At 45.1% G+C, this 6,822-nt stretch overlaps 1 protein-coding gene across 6 annotated transcripts in view; it reads left to right on the top strand.

Moving 5' to 3' along the window:
* The first annotated feature begins 591 nt into the window (after positions 1 to 591).
* ADGRF5 (adhesion G protein-coupled receptor F5) overlaps positions 592 to 6,822 on the top strand; it is a 102,550-nt gene continuing 96,319 nt past the window's right edge. For 2 of the 6 annotated variants that reach the window (XM_049092137.1, XM_035697661.2), the window contains exons 1-2: positions 592 to 813; positions 941 to 1,291. The gene's annotated coding sequence lies outside the window, so the exon portion shown is untranslated. Of the gene's footprint in view, positions 1,292 to 1,882; positions 2,030 to 6,822 lie in introns of all 6 variants that reach the window. The other 4 variants (XM_025418965.3, XM_035697664.2, XM_025418964.3 and 1 more) reach the window with 4 other exon arrangements.

The raw sequence follows: 6,822 nt of genomic DNA, 5'->3' as shown, positions 1-6,822 counted from the left end.
GGGGACTGTATTTGAGAGAAATTGTTCTGATGGCAGAGGGGAGGACAGATTAGAGGGGAGCCAAAGATCTGCAAGAAGACCACGGGCGTGATACGTTTGTGGTCCATGCTTGCTCACACCCCAATCCAGCACGTTCTGTTGCCCGCCACCCACCCCCCGCCCCGCACCCCTCCCCGCCTTGCACCAGCTTCTGGGTGCACCGCATTCGAGGGTTGACTGTCACTCTTCCGGACAAAATACTGACAGCCCCAGCCTCCTGCTAACTCAGCTGGTTGAAACCACACACACCCATAGTTCCAAGCCCCTTCCTATAGCCAGTACCGGCTTCATGGGTGTGCAAGCTGTACAGTTGCGTGCAGCCTGTATCGAAAGGGTCTTCATACTTGGTTTAATGTTCTACTGTCACCATCTTGAAATCCTTAATTTTTGGAGGAGTGGCTTTGCATTTTCATTTTTTTGCACGGAGCCCTGCAAATTATGTAGGGGGTTCTGCTTCCGGCAACGAACCGACTGGTAGCCTTCAGATAATTCTTGAAACCCTCAGGCCAAACAGCTGAGGACTTCCACAGTTGTCCCAAGATCAGGCGCAGAACATTGCCAGCATTTCCAGAGGCAGGAAGGAGGGAGTCTTTCCCTAGATGGCCAGCAGACTCTTCCAGGCCTGCTCTGACCTGCCTCTCTTCGGGGGCTCTGTAACACATCTGGACCATGGCCAGAGAATGCTTTGGCTCAGTGGGAGAGGATGAGGGCATTCTTGACTTGTGCGGAGTTAAACACTTGGAGAAATTTCAGGAAGAAAGCACTTGGTAAAAGGTAAAGCTAGCTGACCCACCAGCCCCTGCCCGCTGCTCAGCTCATTCATATTTTCATGGGCCTTAGCATGTTTATTCTCCTCTTTCCAGTGGCCAAAAGACAAGTTTAAATTTCTTATTTCCTCTAGGGAGCCTGGAGAGAGGCAACAGGCACCAAATACAGGAAATCATGTGGAGAGGATCTTTTATTTATTACGGGTTCCCATATTACTTCCCCTCCCCCAGCCTCCGCCTCCACCTCCAGCCACACTGTGTCTTCCAGCTTTTTCCTGTGGCAGAGAACAGAAGGCAGTTCACCTCTGCTCCCTGAGATCTGTTTGAGCCCTGAGGATCTGAAACTGGTCTGGTAAAAACGCCTCCCTCCTGTGGTCGTGTGATTGAATGGGAGGCCTTTGAATTTCACCTCACCTAGGAGGTTCAGGGGAAGATCTCCAGTACAGGGTCAAATTTTAGGAGGCTGCAAATCCCAGAAGAGCAAGGTAGGTCCCTGTATTACTTTGTTCTGTCTTGGTGGAAATCAAGCTGCTCTGAAGTGTATGTGTATATATGGCTTCTCTGGCTGGCTGCGTCTTTTCAACATGTGTGTCTTGTTGAGATTTACTGATTACTGGACTGTGAGAAAAACTTGTGACCAGAGAGATGACATTTGGGCTTTTTTGATTTTGAACCTCTTTGGAAAAAGAATGCCAACTGGCATGGTACATAAAACATGGAGCTGATTCTTATTTTCCTTGGAGGGCATATCATATTAGAAGTTGCATTTTTTTTGACTTCTGCAAAAGAGGGAAAAGCTTACTGCCTGACTTTTCTTTTCAAAACATAGACACCTACCATGATTTTTTAAAATTTCTTTCTGAGGTAGGGTTGTATTTTTTTTTTTTTTTTGAGTTAAAAATGTACCAGAGATCACAGAGGATTTTGTCACAGAAATAGAAATAAGTGTTCCTAATGTTCCTAATTTAGAGTACCTATAAGTTATAAGTAAACGAACAGAGATTCTGTTTAGGTTCTGGTGGACTTCCATGTTATATTCCACATTTGAAAATATGAAACAATTGCTCTCTCTGCAGATTCCTGATATTAGATGCAAGTAGTGACAATGTCTATGAAGTGATGGCCAAGAGGCTGATTTTATTTATCCTGCTGTGATAATTGGCTGCCAGGATGGTGCTCACCCCTTCGCTGGTGACTTCTTTTGGTTGCTATTGAGAATCAAGGTGATGTGTCATCTGAGACTTGGAGAGGGGTCAAGTTTTATTCAAATAACACTACATATATCTCTAGAATTTTTTTTTTTTTTTGCCTTTTGTGTTTTCATTATTTTGTTTTTGTCTTCACGACTAACCCTTCCTCTGGAGGAAATATTTTATGGTGACTTTACAGAATATCAGCCAATTTACATCCATGTATTGAACACTGACTATTCTTTCCAAGCCTATTTAGTTCAGATGCTTGTGATTTCTTGCCACTTAAACATTCTACCTTAGCACAGTCTCTTTCCGTTCCATCCTCCATATCCTGCTACAGGTTCTTGGGAACATGCAGTTGCGATAATGTCACTCCCCTCAGTGAGATATTTCCTCTGCACCCCATTGCTTACCTCCTTGCTACCTACAGGGTAGTCTGTTCTGGGTCAGTTGCATCACACATCGCTCGGGAGCTTGTTAGAGATGCAAATTCTCTTCCTAGACTCCGTGAATCTGTATTTTAACCAGGTCCATGGGTGATTCATATGCACATTGAAGTTTGAGAAGCCCCAACTTAAGGAAGGCAGACAAGATCTTCTAAATTTGGTCCTTTTCATCCCACCTCTCACCACCTATCTTTCCAGCTGTACTGAGCACTTTCTGTTTCCCCAAGACATGACAATTCTAATGCCTACCTACATCTCTCTGTGCCGTTTTCCCTGTCCAGGAAGCCACCACTCATCTTCTCTACCCAACCACCATTGCAGCCTGATTAGTAAACCCTCCTTCTCCTCATCTAGTCCACCTAGTCTAGTCCACCTCAGACCAAATATCTATCAAGTCTCTATGGCACTCGGTGAAATGCTTTTTTCATAGTCTTTAGCACATTATATCATGACTGCTTTACTTATTTTCATCTGTGGGAGTTATTAGGCTTTTACTTTGGAATCTATAACTCTTGGCGCAATGCTAGGTGCATAGCATATGCTCAATCAATGTTTATTGAATCCATGAAGAAATGAGTGAATAAATGAATGGATATATTGACTGAAGAGCCCAAATTTATTACCAGATTGAGAGCTATAATTTGAAGTTTTCCAAGGAGATTGCCAATCTCCATAATATTTCCCATGCTGTCTTTTATGAGACTTCACTGGATTCATTTTTTCACCGAGTATTTTGAATATCCACTATGTGCCATACCTTTCAGAATCTTTTTTTTTTTTTGAGGGATAGAGAAAGAGAGAGCCCATAAACTGGGGTGGAGGGGGCAGAGGGAGAGGGGGAGAGAGAGAATCTTATGTAGGCTCATACTCAGCATGGAGCCCAATGTAGTGCTTGATCTCACAATCCTGAGATCATAACCTGAGCTAAAATCAAGAGTTGGATGTTTAACTGACTGAGCCACTAGGCACAGAATCTATTTCTTTATGTCTCTATGGATAGCCTCTTCCATTAGGTGTTTCTCTACCAGTGCCCCTCCTGTCTACCACTCTAAGTCAGAGACTTACTCATTTTTCAGCAACTATGTACCAAGTACCCACTACATACCAGGCACTGCACTGTGTCCTTGGGATATGATAGCAAATGACACAGATGTGAGCATTGCCTCCATTCCTTACAGAGGACACATCCTTTATCATCCTCTATCCTGCTTCTCCCTAAAAGGCGTTAAGGAAAACTGAAAGTCTAGGGATGCCTGGGTGGCTCAGCAGTTGAGCGTCTGCCTTTGGCTTAGGGCATGATCCTGGAGGTCCTGGGATCGAGTCCCACATCAGGTTCCCTGAATGGAGCCTCCTTCCTCTGCCTGTATCTCTGCCTCTCTCTCTGTGTGTCTCTCATGAGCAAATAAATAAAATCTTTTAAAAAACATGAAAACTGAAAGTCTGATCTCTAATAAATATTGGCATATCCAGGTAAAGGCATTGGGCACTAGAAGGCAGTGTAATTTAGCAGAAAGCAAGCTGGGCCGTGCTTTAGGGCCCTGATTTAGTCCTGCCCCTGAAACTCACTTGCCATGTGAATTAGGGTGGGGCCACCTTCATTCTCTGAACTTTGATTTTTCTTTAATGGTGAGCAAGATACAGAGCTATATAAGGAAGGGATGCTCTTGCCTTCATGAGCACATAGAGAAGATGATGTATCTGGATGATGTCCAGAGTGCTTTGCACTCACCTCCTCTCATGCTGGATGATTATTTGAAAGGCGATGCTCTGTACTCTGAGTCAAGCTGGCAAGAAGAGATCTTAAGGGAGTCTTTGTATTACTCAGCCATACGCTCAGCCGGCAAGCATGGTGTAACAGTGGTTCAAAGGGAGCGGTGACCTGCAGCTTGAGGAAATCCACTTGACATTAATTGTTGGGTATAAAACTGGTTGAAGCAGGGCAGCTAAGGAAAAAAACCGTGTCATCCTCAGGCAATCTCTGTTTTGGAAAGCAGCCAGAAGAAGGGAAGAATGTAGCTCTACCAAGTAGTACAAGGACACATCTAAAAGCTTCAAGACGTATAGCCCATCCCTGACCCTCACTGTGGCACAGCTACAAGGATTTCCTTCTTATTTTTCCACCCAAAGATTTGTGTCCTAACCAGATGTTGCCTAGAATCCAATGTTGGGCAGGGCATAGTATTCTTTGTCTCCATGCTTGGCACTCCCATGGGGCGCTTGGACAGCTGGGGGGGAACAAATACCTTCTTTTTTGTTCTCTAGAAACAACCACCAGCTCAGTCTGAAGCAAGTTGCTTGGGCAATCTCAAAGAATGACTCTTTCCATCTTCAAGCCCTCCTGCATCATCTGGAGCTTCCAAAGGAAATGCCTCCTGGACCTCCTGGATTCCTTCTTGCTTCCTATTACTCCTGCATCTTTTTGCCTCTGTACTTCCTACACACCTGCCTTGTCTACAGTCGCCTTTCAGCAGCCAAAGTGTTTTCTGCTGGTCGGTTCCTAACCTTTCAAGTTAACATTAATCCCTATTAGGAAGCTCAAGTTGTAGCAACAAAAGAAAGGTCAGCCTGCATATGAAATTTCTAATGACCTCCCATCAATCTCACAATGTACCTGGGATCAACCTTGGCTGTACCTGGCAACATTTCTTTTTAAATCAGAGTCATGTGGTGGATTAGAAAGAGGCAGACGTGGTTTTGAATCTCCCTTCTGCCATTTCCTTTCATAGGTAGCTATATCTTGCTAAGTCTTGGTTTCATTTCTAGAAATACAGATAATTTTCAGTACAAAAGGTTGTAGAGATTAATTAGCTTCAGTACCTAATGTGTTGCCTCAAGAAATACATCAGATTTTTTAAAAAAGATTTTATTTATCTACTCATGAGAGACACACACACACAGAGAGGCAGAGACACAGGCAGAGGGAGAAGCAGGCTCCATGCAGGGAGCCCGATGTGGGACTCGATCCCGGGACTCCAGGATCACGCCCTGGGCTGAAGGCAGGTGCCAAACTGCTGAGCCACCCAGGGATCCCCAATACATCAGATCTTATTTATTTGTTTATGAGAGACACAGAGAGAGGCAGAGACATAGGCAGAGGTTCCCAGCAAGAAGTCTGATGTAGGACTCAATCCCAGGACCCTGGGATCACGACCTGAGCCAAGGGCAGGTGCCCCCTACATCAGATCTGAGCCACCCAGGTGCCCCCTACATCAGATCTTAAAAGAGGAGGCTGGCCAAGATGGTGAAAATGAGAAAACTGGGGACACCTGCGTGGCTCAGCGGTTGAGCATCTGCCTTAAGCTCAGGGAATGATCTCGGGTCTGGGGATCGAGTCCCACATCGGGCTCCCTGCATGGAGCCTGCTTCTCCCTCTGCCTGTGTCTCTGCCTCTGTCTCCGTGTCTCTCATGAATAAATAAAATCTTGAAAAAGAAAATGAGAAAATTGTCATTTGCAGATTAGTAGAAGGAACCAGAAGATATTCAAAGTAAAAGATTGGTCTTGTAACACGTGAAGGTTGCCTTCAAATATTTAAAGATCACTCTATGTGGGAAAAGAAGTCAACAGAAGATTGATGAGTAGAAATTATAGGGTAACAGGTTTTAGTTCAAAGGTGGAAGGATTTACCCACCGTCAGGACTGCCTAAAACCGGGTGAGCTGCTTTGTGGTGTGGTGAACGCCCTGTCCCAGGCAGTGTGCCAGCACCCTGGAAGCCCATGGCTGGGGTGTTCCCGAAGGGATGCCCGCACTGGGTGGAGTCCGGGTGATGACCTCTAGGTCCTTCCCGCTCAAAGCTACCAGGAGTCTTGTGATGTCAGGTTCCCAACCCAAACCACCAAAGGAGCGTTGCAAAAAAAAAAAAAAAAAAAAACCAACAGGCTGTAGAGTGATAGCAGCTGCATTCTGACTAGCTAGCCCGACCTATCTGCAGCGGTCATTTCTATAAAGGGTCTTTGCCACAACAATAGAGCTACAATGGACTTCCAGGAAAAGCGAAAAAGAAATGAGAACAATGAGGTGGGAAAAGTTCACCCCAAACCACTCTTCTTGGGTTACTTTTTAACTAGATTGTGGGTTACTTCTGGTGCTGCAAACACATTCTTATTTGATGGAAAATTGCCATGTTTTGGTACATTTTCTCCCAAACTAGGTTGAGGCAAGGAACAGCAGGACTTGGAGCTTTGTCTCTAATCCCTGCTTTATCCATAAAACAGAAACGCTACTCTATGGATACGTATTCTTAGCTGTTCAGAAGTCTACTCTCCTGTGAATTGCAGGGACCATGAGCGGGATAGAGGACTCTCATGGAGAGAGGACAGCTGCCTGGGGCTGTCTGCCCACTCGGAGTTGAGATCTTGAGCCATGGCTCCCACCCAT

Source organism: Canis lupus, chromosome 12, assembly GCF_003254725.2.
Source record: "Canis lupus dingo isolate Sandy chromosome 12, ASM325472v2, whole genome shotgun sequence".
Lineage (NCBI taxonomy): Eukaryota > Metazoa > Chordata > Mammalia > Carnivora > Canidae > Canis > Canis lupus.
The sequence above is the reverse complement of the archived record's forward strand: the minus strand, read 5'-3'. Positions and strand labels throughout refer to the sequence as shown.